This window comes from Musca domestica, unplaced genomic scaffold (genome assembly GCF_030504385.1).
Source record: "Musca domestica strain aabys unplaced genomic scaffold, Musca_domestica.polishedcontigs.V.1.1 14, whole genome shotgun sequence".
In the NCBI taxonomy this organism is placed as follows: Eukaryota; Metazoa; Arthropoda; class Insecta; order Diptera; family Muscidae; genus Musca; species Musca domestica.
In genome coordinates, this window is record NW_026712192.1 from 6254524 (window position 1) to 6267657 (window position 13134).

The window sequence follows — 13134 nt, forward strand, 5'->3', positions numbered from 1 at the left end:
TGTTTATAGCCTCCACCTTGGAAAGGAAGGTATACTAACTTTGTAACATCCCTAAATTTTCGTCGTAGACCACATAAAGTGTATATATTCATAATCAGCAAAAAATTCTAAGTGGATTTAGCGATGTCCGTCTGCCTGTCCGTCGGTCCGTCTGTCTGTTGTCTCGATACAGCCCACATTATTTGTCGTTGAGCGTCCAAATTTAGCAGAACAATTTGTATTGTGTCAAGGATGGTCGGTATTGTAAACGAGATATATCGGTCCACGTTTTGGTATAGTCCCCACATAAAGGTACCTCCCGATATTCGGTATTTTGATGATTTTTGACACATTTTTTCACGAATTTGTCTAAAAACTGTTTTTTGTAGTTCATAATGTGTTCTTTCCCGGTGGCACATACAGGGTGAAATGAAAAAACTGCAACCAGCTTCAGACTACTGTCATTTCTAAGGCACTCTTCCGACTGCTGTTAAAATTATTTCAGTGGCATCTGATTATGTTGTTTTAAAAAGCATTTTGGTGAGAATTTTCCAGAAAAAAAGTTATTCGTGATGTAATTCAACCGTGATAGTTCTTTAAATTAAATGTGAATAAATCTTTTGTGTCTCGTACTATCGCTCGTTACCGTCATACTGGTAGCGTAGCCTGGCGTCGAGGAAGTGGACGGAAGAAACCCGCTAAATCAGCAGAAATAGTTCGAAAAGTAAAGAAGCGACTTGATCGAAACCCCCGTCGCAGTGTCTCATTAGCTGAACATATCGCAATAGTCCATTCGGCAAATATTGAAAAATGAGCTCGGGGTAAAGCTATTGAAGTTCCAAAAAGCTCAAGAACTGGTGAACTACCGAATTTGGTTTTATCCGATGAGAAAACATTCATTGTCAAGCAGTTTGTGAACAAACAAAATAATCGTGTTTACTTGCCAAAGAGATCATCTGAAAATGTGCACCTTCGGTTGGCCACCAGAACTCGAGCGCCGGCCATGGTGATGGTGTGGGCCGCCATAACAGCCGATGGTCGCTCTCCGGTCGTCTTAATCGGTCGTGGCATCAGAATAAATGCCGAATATTATCCCGAAAATATTATGGAGGTTGTGTTAAAGCCTTGGGCACCCCAAAACCTTGGGTTAATAAAATTATTGGGATGTATGAAATTTGAAGACAATCGGACTCTAGCACTGACCCAGATATTAGGATATGCAAAGTTGGAGCAAAGTCGGTAAATACTTTCTCTTTCTGTGCAAAAAAAAATTTTTTTGGAAAATTTTGACTATTTGTGTGGGAGGTACCAGAAGGAGTGGACTGAGATTGCCCATCTGCGAACTCGATCTAAGTTTGACAAAAATATTTCGATGTACCAAGTTTGGAACAAATCGGATAGTTCCTTAGAGAGTTATCGTGCGTACCAGCCCGACAGACAGACAGACGGACGGACGGAGCTCGCTAGATCGACTCCAAATATTTTGAAACGGATTTGGTCCAAAGAGACTTAGGGTCTAAAATCGTTATTTCGACTAAGCACGTTTTGACCGTAGAAAATGCTATATACCCTCTGTAGCCACATGGCTGAGGGTATAAAAAAATGTTAAAATTATAGCGTTTGACTTTGTTGAAGATTTTTTTATCTCACGCTGTAGTCAGCGTAGCGATGCCTTCATCTATCTGCATTTTGTCAGTAGGCAGGTCAAGCGAGCATGCCATATTTGTCACGTTTTTTTATAGCTTTCAAATAAAGGTACCTTCCGTTATTCGGCATTTTGACGATTTAAACCAAATTTTCTGAAGGAACTGTGTAAAATTCAGTATTTTTACGAGTTCTAGTTACTGTGACCTAAATCTAGGTTATCTATCGTTAGTATTTTGAACGATTCGACAGCTATTGATATATATTTTTTTTAAATATAAGGGCGTCGGTGGTGTAATGGTCAGCATAGTTGCCTTCCAAGCAGTTGATCCGGGTTCGATTCCCGGCCGACGCACTTTTTTTTTTTTTGTATTATTTTTTCAAAGTGTTTTTTTAAGGGTTGAAAACATTCTCTTAATTGTGTAACGCTTTGATCATCAGCTGCGGTGTCCGAGTGGTTAAGGAGATGGACTTGAAATCCATTGGGTTCTACCCGCACAGGTTCGAATCCTGTCCGCAGCGAACGTCATTTTTTCAAAAGGAATTTTAAACAAAAGGCGGAGACGAGTGTAGGAATGACTTTTTAGAATTGTATCATCTTCCCTGATCAAATATTAGAAAAATGTGCGCAGTGAATCTTTACAGAAATTAGAATATTTATTGATGAAAGTTTTTCTAATCAAAAGGAAGGCTGAAAAAAGAACATCATAACATAATTCATTTCCCCAGCATGAGCTCGAGGGTGGATATTAACTTTTTCATTCCATTTGACACATCTCGAAATATTCGGTGGGGACCCCATAGAAAATATATTCGTAATGAACATAAAATGTTTTAACAACATCAATTCCTCTCTCCATTCGCCTGCTGAAATCGAGATATAAATGAATGACATTTTGCACAGATGTTTATTGTAGTTCTAGAATATTTGATAATGAAACTGGACCAGGCCAGAATTCGTACCAAAGGTGACCAATTCGAACAAATCTACACTTATTCTAAACTTGGATGCTATTTCCGACATTTTTTGCTTTCATTCAATAAAATTAAAAAAAAGCAAGTAAAAAACAGAAGTCCGAACTTTAAATACCCTCCACCATTTCGAACGAATTTGGGAAATTCTTAAAAACAATAAAATAAGTTAAAAATTCTGTTAAAACCTTAAAAATGCCGAATGTAGCTGTTATATTAGGGTCTATATGACGACATGAACCTGCGTAGGTAACATTTGTCAAAAGCCATTACAATATTCAAATGCGAAACTTAAAAAAATCAATTATAATGTCGATAAAATCAAAATACCGAATATCGGGAGGTACCGTTATATCGGAGACCTGGACCTGTATAGACAATTTTGTGTCATAGGCTGTAGCTTCCATTACTAACTTCAAATACGACATCTCAAACAATTTCGGTGAGTATTGTACCTAAAATCGTCACAATGCCGAATATAGGGAGGTATTGATATATGGGGCCTATACGAAGACCTGGACCTGCATAGACAATTTTCTCTCACAGACTGTAGTTCCCATTACGAACTCCAAATGCATAATTTGAAACTACTACGGTGAATAATGACGCTAAAATCACCAAAATACCGAATATTGTGGTGCACCGTTATATGAGGGCTGTACGAAGACGTGGACCTGCATAGACAATTTTCTGTCGTAGGCTGTAGTATCCATCTCGAACTTCAAATGACAAATTTGAAACAATTCCGGTGAATAATGTCGCTAAAATCATCAAAATACCGAATATCGGGAGGTACCGTTATATGGGGGCTATATGAAAGCGTGGACCTACATAGCCCATTTACGAACTTAACGTGCCTACTAACAAAAGAAACATGTGTGCAAAATTTTAGACTTCTATATCAATTAGTTCGTTAATATACCCTCCATAGTATGGTGGAGGGTATAAAATGTACAGATTATGACGTTTGGCTTTAATGCAGTTTTATTATCTCACCCTGTATATCAATTGATATGGCCAAACTGTGCCACATCGACACTTGGAGTTGATCTAAAGCGATCTCTACCTCTCGAAGTCAGTATCCGATTCTGTCCAAAATTAATACATCGTAATATTATTGTTAAAATTGGATCGAATCCGGATATGTGCGGTATTGGTGCATTCCTTCCCCCTCAAAAGTTCAAAATTTTCTATAAATTAATGAATTTTTCAAAACGTCGTCCTTTATGGGGGAGTAGTATAAACAGTGGTCCGATGTCGTCGAATTTCGCACTTGACCTAGACCTAAATGAGTGGACCGATATTGCCCATTTCAAAACTCGATCATAGCTTCATTAAATCGGTTGTTCTTTCCGAGACTTATGGTGTTTCGGACTTTTGGACGGATATGGCAAGATCGACACCAAATATGGTCGGCCAGTAATCCCCTCTAACTACTAAGACTCCTGTCAAAACACATAATTGTGATTTCAAATTCAAAGTATATCAAATTACAATGATGTAAAAAAGAACAAGTAAAAAGACAATAAGTTCGGCAGGGCCGAACTTTGAATACCCTCCACCATTTTGTACAAATTTGGCAATTTTCAAAAAATTAAAATCCATTAAAAATTCTGTTAAAATCTTAAAAATACCAAATGTTACCGTATATTAGGGTCTATACGACGACGTGGACCTGCATACGCAACTTTTGTCATGAGCCTGAACAGACAATTTTCTGTCATAGGCTGTACTATTCATTACGAACTTCAAATACAAAATTTCAAATAATTCCGGTAAATAATGTCGCTAAAATCATCAAAATCACAATGATATTATTTTAAGTTATTTTAACACGTGCGTTTATACACTATGTGTTGGGGGTATTATAAGTATGATTGGGCCAAAAGTTATGTAACACCTCGAAATATTGGTTTCCCACATAGGATATGATCCGGTCTTCACGAAATTTAGAATGAAGGTGGGGCTTGGGCCAGAATAGAACCCTATTTCTTTTGGAGATGATCACATAATATTTAGGGGTTGAAATGGACCAAATACTGAAAAATTTCCTGATTTTGCAGTTGCTCTACAGGTCGCAGTTATAGACTGATCGACGCGGAAGTTAGCATATGGCTAGAGCTTAAGGCTGGGCAGAAGTCTTCCAATTTTGATGGTAATCGGGTTATATTTAATGGATGAAAAAGCCATGATACTTGTGTTAAATAAAATCAAATTTTCAATTAAACCGCGAATATTTTTAATCCCGGCAAAATCACAAATAGACGAACAGGTCAATCCTGACCGTTACGTAAATGCCGATAGTAAATATATCGAATATATATAGCGAAATTTGTACAATACATATATACAAAGGAAGGGGATGTTAGCTAAAATGCTTATATCTCAAGAATGGCTGGACCGATTTTGACAAATTTTGTCAATTCAGAATGCCCTCTTGGTATAAGAGAATAAAATCTAAAAAAATCGCATAAAAATATGCCAATAATGGTGTTATTACAGATTTGGTGACATTTTTTTTATTTTTTCATATTTTTTATCGCATGCGATGTTTTCAATTTGACTTATAATATTGAAATGCACATTTTGTAAATTTTTTTCACCCTACAACACGGGTTGGGGTTATTATATACAGATTGCAATTATCGTCCGATCTTCACGAAAATTTTCACAAGGGTAGGGTTAGGCTTAGAAGAGCTATTGTTTTCAAAGATGACCGCAATATATTTAGGGGTTGAAATGGACCAACCACTGAAAATGTTCCTGATTTTGCAGCCGTTATAAAGTCGCAAATAGAAACCAAAGGACAGCGGGTAGAATGGACTACTACTTTTGTGTGAAAAAAATACCAACATTACTTACAGGCGATATCCGAAATACACAAATGGAGAACTTCTGCCTTTTTTATGCTGATTTCGTTGATGAATATAGCCAAATATCGTAGACAAGCAAATAATATAGATGGGTCTAAATTTGTAGATGCAGAACGGCTACTTGCTTTTGGAGATAATCGCAAAATATTAATGGGCTCAAATTAAACAAAACAGAAAAAAAATTACTGATCACACAACTGAAGCCAATCGACATGCCTGAGAAGAGAGTTAAGGATAGGGAAGAATTCTAGCTTTTTGGATGACCATTGAATTATATTTAGCTGTAAAATCGACCACAACAACTAACAGCACGACGGAGTGCGCAAATTTCCCTGGTCAAAATGGCAAGGGCAATATCTGGGCAGTGCTCCATGACAAAATTTCAAAAGCCAAATCTTCCAAAATGGACTAAGGGTGCTTCTAACATATTGCAGTGTTGTAGGGTATCACATGGTCGGCCCCGCACGACTTGTTTTTTGCTTACTTGTTTTTTCATATTTTTTATCGCATGCAATTTTTTTCAATTTGACTTATAATATTGAAGTATACATTTTATAATATTTTTTCGCCTTAATCAAATGCTAAGTGTAATATCTAGGCAGTGCTCCGTGGCATAATTTCACAAGCGAAGCGGCTTTTAACATATTGTAGTATTGTAGGGTATCACATGGTCGGCCCCGCTCGACTATAGCCTTTTCTTACTTGTTTATAAATGTGAATTGTTTTTTCTATCAATTAATATAGAACCCACAAATTCGGATTTTAGCTATACATTTCCCATACAATTTCTACATGACGAATTTAAGTAATCGTCGTGACTAATTCGTAACAGCAGAATCTTTCCATGTGTTCATGTTCTATTCTCATGTCCATCTCACACATCAACGTAAGAAACCTAAGTCCAACTAATGACAATAATTAAAGTAATTAGGTAGAAAATATTAAGTCAATTAAAAAGCCAAATATACTATAAACGGCTGCGATAAAGGGAAAACTTAAAAAAAGCCCCATCACAAAAACAAAATTTCAAAATTGTTTAAAACCAAAAAACCAAACAAAAAATTAGTTATGCTCCAAAAAAGAGACTAAAGCAATGGTCTAAAGAGAAAAAAAAGCGCCAAAACAAAAAAATTGTATAAATGCCATTTAAAAATGATATGTTGACTTTTTTTTTCACACAACGCTTGGTTGTCTCTCGACGAGTAATTGTAATTGAACAATTAATTCTATTCGATACAGACGCCGAGGGAATCACATTGGAGTTCACGACACCTCTGCTTTGTGAGATTCTCTTTTATATTTTCAATTTTTTTTTTTTTTTGGTTTTCAATTATACATTCCGTCATGGAGTTTAATTTGATATTGTAGTTTTGGTGACCGGAAAAGTTAAGCGGATATTAAGTTGGCGCCAGTCGAAAAATTATGTAAGTCGATGACAAAGGCTAGGCGTTGTCTCTACAATGGTCATTTTTTTTTTTTCAAAGACATAAACGTGTATAAATGTTTGACAACTTCAATTGTCAATGAAGATGATAGAGCGCCACAGTATGAATCATTACGATTATTGATTGAATTATAGAAAAATTGTTTGCTGTCTTATAGTAATAGTCCCGATAAAATAGGCATTGAATTCGTAAAGAAATCATACAAATCATGGCCTATATAAGGTCAGACAAGAGAGCTAGTTTTGAAAACAATTTTATGGTTTGATAAACTTTTGGATACCCTCCACCATAGTATAGAGGGTATGTTATGGTTGTCATTTCGTTTGTAACACCTCGAAACATACATTTTAGACCCCAGCACAAAATTGTCGATTTAGCCATGTTCGTCCGTCTGTACGTCTGTGGAAATAACTCTAGCTTCCAAACGAAATGAAGTTAGTTGATACACATTTGAAATACGAAATTTGAAAATTGCAGAGAATAATGTACCTAAAATCTAAAAAAATACGGAATATAGGAAGGTACCGTTATATGGGGGCTATTCGAAGACCTGGACCTAAATATACAATTCTCTGTCATACTCATTATGAACTTTTAATACGAAATTTGAAACAATTCCGGTTAATAATGTCGCTGAAATCAGCAAAATATCGAATATAGGGAGGTATAGTTATATGGGGGCTATACATATACGTGGACCCCATATACCCCATTTTCAATACCAAAAGTACTGCGGACAAAATACATATTTGAATTAAATTGTATCAACCTACTTCAATTCTTTCGGAAGCTAGATATCCACAAACGGAAAGACCGACAGTCGAAAAGACGGTCATCATTTAATCAACATAGACTTTTATGCTGAGAGAATATACAGGGTAAGATAAAAAAATGGAAAAAAATAAAACGCCATATTTATTACATTTTCTTTTTAAATTGTATTGAATGAAAGCAAAAAATTTTGAAAATAGCATCAAATTTTAGAATAAGTTTAGATTTGTTCGAATTGGTCACCTTTGGCACGAATTGATCGACTCTTCTGTATTTTTTAGTGGCAACCTTGCTTTCCAAAATACTGCAGACACAATAGTCCAACGGATTGTTATCCGGAGATTTTGGTGCGCTGGAAATGAAGCGAGCAACCTCATTTTGTAACCATTCATGGGTGGCGCGTGCTGAGCGGTGCGATGGTGCTGAGTCCTGTTGGAATGTCCAAGGTTTGCGGCCAAAATGTTTATGTGCCCTAGGCTTTAATACACCCTCCAGAATATTTTCGCGATAATATTCGGCATTTATTCTGATGCCACGGTCGATTAATACGAGCGAAAAGCGACCATCGGCTGTTATGGCGGCCCACACAATCACCATGGTGCCCTTTTCAGCTTACCTCTTTGGCAAGTAAATACGATAATTTTGTTTGTTTACAAACTGCTGGACAACGAATGTTTTCTCATCGGAGAAAACCAAATTCGGCAGTTCACGACTTTCGGCCAAGCAAAGCAACTCTTTAGTTGTTTTTAAGTCTATTTTCTTTTTGTTGCGGTTTAAGTTCTTACACTTTTTGGAATTTCAATGGCTTTACCCCGAGCTCATTTTTCAATATTTGCCGAATGGAATATTGCTATATGTTCAGCTTACGAGCCATTTTTCGGCCACTACGACGCCGGCCTCGATCAAGTTGCTTCTTTACTTTTCGAACCATTTCTGCTGATGTTGCTGTTTTTTTCCGTCCACTTCTTTGACGTCGGGCTACGCTACCAGTATCACGGTAACGAGCAATAGTACGAGACACAAAAGATTTATTCACGTTTAGATGCTGGAGTTCTCTAACGATAGCCACTTGTGGTTTTCCAGTCAAATATAAGGAAATCGCGCTTGAATTCCATCACGAATAACTTTTTTTCTGGAAAATTCTCACCATGAGCTGTCACTGGAATAATTTTAACAGCTGTCGAATGAGTGGCTTAGAAATGACAGCAGTCTGAAGTTGGATGCAGTTTTTTTTTTGTCTCACCCTGTATATATTTTGTGGGGGTCATATTTGGAGGTGTTACAAACGAAATGACAAACTTGATATACACTCCATTTTATGGTGGCGGATATAAAAAAGAGTAAAGTAATTGACTGACTGACTGTCGTAACGATTCATCAACGCCCAGGCGAAACGGCTGATGCTAGAATTTTGAAGTTTTGTGTGAGGGTCACTCTTTGTCCGAAGGGGTGAGATAAGGCTGAGTTATTGGAAATTCGGAAATTAAGTGTACGAAAAGTATCACATTTGATATCATGAGAACGGAAATTTGGAATGGGAATCAAGGTTGAGGAGTAGGGTTGATATAAGGAGGTAGTTTTGGAAGTGTGTACTCATGTATACGAAAGTCTAAATTGATACGAAAGTCTAAATCATGTATACGAAAGTCTGATTGCCTCAGATATCACTACTACTTTTCACAAACTCGAATTGAAATTAGCCCAATTACATTTATCTTTTAGTATGACCTTTCAGAATCAAAATAAAAACAAGTAAAAAAAAACATTAAGTTCGGCCGGGCCAAACTTTTAATACCCTCCACCTTAGGGTAAAGGAAACATAAGAAGAAATGTGGCGAAAACCATCAAAATACCGAATATCGGGAGATACCGTTATATGGAGGCTATATCAAATCATGGACCTATACATACAATGTTTCGCCAACGGAGCTAGAACCCATTATGGCTACAAATACCAATTTTCAGACAAATCCGTGAAAAAATGTGGCAAAAATCATCAAATTACCGAATGTCGGGAGGTACCGTTATAAGGGGGCTATACCAAAACGTGGACCTATAATTACAATGATTCGCCACACGAACTGGGACCCGTTATGATCTACAACTACCAATTTTCAGAGTAATTCTTGTAAAAAATTTGTCAAAAATCATCAAAATACCGAATAATGGGAGGTACCGTTATATGGGGACTATATCAAAACGTGGACCTATACATACAATGTTCCGCCACACGAACTAGAACCCATTATGACCCACAAATACCAATTTTTAGATAAATCAGTGAAAAAATGTGCCAAAAGAAAATAAAATATTGAATATCGGGAGGTACATTTATATGGGGGCTATACCAAAACGTGGACCCATACATGCAATATTTTGCCACACGCACAGAGACCCATTATGACCTACAAGTACCAATTTTCAGACAAATCCGTTAAAAAAATGTGCCAAAAAATCAAAATATCGAATATCAGGAGGTACCATTATATGGGGGTTGTACCAAAACGTGGACCTATACATGCAATGTTTTGCCCCACGCACAGGGACCCATTATGACCTACAAGTACCAATTTTCAGACAAATCCGTCAAAAAATGTGGCATAAATAATCAAAATACCGAATATAGGGAGGTACCGTTACATGAAGACAATAGCAGAACGTGGACCGATATATCTCATTTTCAATACCAACCATCCTAGACACAATACAAATAGCTCTGCTAAATTTTGGCGCTCTACGTCAAATAATGTGGGCTGTATCGTGATTTCAACAGACAGACAGGCAGACGGACAGACAGACGGACATCGTTAAATCGACTTAGAATTTTATGCTGATTATGAATATATATACTTTATGGGGTCTACGACGAATATTTAAGGTATAAAAAAATATTAACAAGAAAATTCATTGAATCGCAATTATGGTAAATCAAACAGATTAACTAGAAAAAACACAACAACAACAACACCGTAATAATAAAAGCAACAACATGTCAACGTCATTTCGAATTAGTAAAGATCTTTTAATTATAAAACCGCACAAACAAATGATGGAAACCAAACAAAAATTCTGATCGAGTTAAAATGCATTTATGGTCAGAATGACAACACAATTTCCAAAATAATAATCGAACTTTGAGCTTATAGCGCATTTCCCATATATGAAATTTTTATTTTATTCTGAAATGGGAAATGGTGTTTTGTAAGCTCAAAATGTCAAATGCCACAACAAAAGAATCAAATTAAAATGTTTAGATTGACCTCCAACAAGAAAAACAAGAGAGGTGAGAATTATTTCTTATCGATCTCCACCTTTGCCGCTTTATTTGTTTTTTGTTTTGTTTTTTTTTGCTTTTTTCGAGAACACAAATGATAATTAAACAAGTCATTGACACATCAGCGGCCATAACATACTCAAATATCAAATGGTCAATCGATGTGACACAGTCACCGGCATCGTCATCGTCACTCTGTCTGGTCCGTTGATGTGAGTGGTGTGGCACCACAGATTCTAACATGTACGAAATAGTAGGTATGTAGATGTGTTTGAAACCTCATACGCAGATTTCACTTGAAATAACCGATCAAACAGCAACATCCAACCATCCATCCATCCATCCATCACACCATCCATACCAAAGAGGGCAAAGTATCAGATTACCGCTACAAAGACCAGAATCAAATTCAACGATCGATGTGGAATTGATTGATTTCAATGGATATCAAACATAAATATCAAAAAAAAAAAAAAAGATATATTCACTCAATCATGGGACCGCCATGAAAAATATTGAATGAACAGAGCAAGTCAGTTGGCTGAGGCAATGGTTAGCTCGACTGGATAAATGAAGACCAAAACAGAAATTCAATGTTTGTTCTATGACTTTTCGAAAAATCACAACCATCGTCAATGTATCGAAATCTAAAGGCGAAATAAAAACATAATTTAGACCCAACTGGTGGCCATGTACGTACCTTGCGTACAGTGGCGATACGGTGGCGGAATTGTTTTCAATGAAATCAAATAAATATTTTTCTTAAAAAATTGTTACAATTCTTAATTTGAAATCGTATCTTTGGGGCATTTAACATGATTTCCTTTTTTTCCAACTCTCCGTTTTGGTGAGAATTCTTCAAAGAAGCGTGGGATCTTTTTTTATTTCATTTCATTTCTTTTTCGAATTCAAGATACTGAGTGTGTGTGTGTGAGTGTGTATGTGATAGAAATTGATATGAGGCAATAGAAGATTATAATGGACTTTTATTCTGATCGAAATTGAATTGTAAGCATTTGATATCGTCATTAGTGAACGGAACTAAAGATCTGTATCGGATGGTATTAAGCACATCTATCATGGAGCTAGGAAGTGAGAAAAGTGTATTTACTTTCATCAAGTGATGGGTATTTTATGTTTGAAAAAGCTTATGATTTTCTTGGCTATCTATTATTTTAACGATGCGGATGCGTAAAATTCCAATATATTACTTTTTAATACATAAAACATTATATTTCATAAATGCAGTGCTATTTCATGCACTATATTTGAATTATAAAACAAGCTGAAAAAGAATAATATAATGAAGTCATCAGCTAAATTGGAAACTACACTGGAGTCAACATAGAATATTGGCAATAAAAACAAGTAAGCAAAGGCTACAGTCGAGCGGGGCCGACCGTTGAATACCCTACAACACTATAATAAACAAAACTATATAAAACTATATTTTTCAACGAAATCAGCATTAACGTAATAGTCGGAAGTGCGTCTTTCCTGTTTTTGTGAATTCTCCAAAAAATCACTGGAATGGAAATTTTCGTATTTTGTCAACAAAAGTTGGCAAACTATTTCACACATTGAATATTTTTGGATGGCCATCCGAAACTGTTTGGCTTTTGCAATGTGCGGTAACCCCCATTCAAATGTGCGCAAGGATCGGGCGATAATTACGACCTGCCGACAATTTTGCAGTTTTTTGGTCCATTTCAACCCCTAAATATATGGCGATCATCTCCAAAAAGAGTAGGCTTCTATTCTGACCCTCATCTTATCCCCATGCAAAATTTCGTAAGGATCGGGCCATAAATGATATCTGTATATGATATCCTACCTACTCAGTTTTGTAAGCTGTAGAAATATTACCAAATGTTTAATTCAAAATGAAAATATGCCAAAAATATGACAAAATTGAAAAAATATGAGAAAATATTACAAAATCAATATTTTCATCTTTAGAGAGATATTTTTATGCGATTTTTTAGACGTTTTTTCTTTCCTGTCAAGAGGCCATTCTGAATTAATGAGAACTGTCAAAATCAGTTCAGCCGTTCTCGACATATAAGAGATATTTCAAGCATATCTTCTTTGATAGACATATATATCGCACATATTTTGCTATATATCCGGTTTGTTGGATAATAACATCAATGTAAAGGTCAGAAGTAACCTTGTG

At 36.1% G+C, this 13134-nt stretch overlaps 2 non-coding genes across 2 annotated transcripts; both read left to right on the top strand.

The window, feature by feature from the left end:
• Positions 1–1906: 1906 nt before the first annotated feature.
• On the top strand, positions 1907–1978 carry TRNAG-UCC (transfer RNA glycine (anticodon UCC)). The gene has a single exon. It is a non-coding gene; the product is annotated as a tRNA-Gly (tRNA).
• Positions 1979–2063: 85 nt separating this feature from the next.
• TRNAS-UGA (transfer RNA serine (anticodon UGA)) lies at positions 2064–2145 on the top strand. Its single transcript has one exon. It is a non-coding gene; the product is annotated as a tRNA-Ser (tRNA).
• The last annotated feature ends 10989 nt before the right edge of the window (positions 2146–13134 follow it).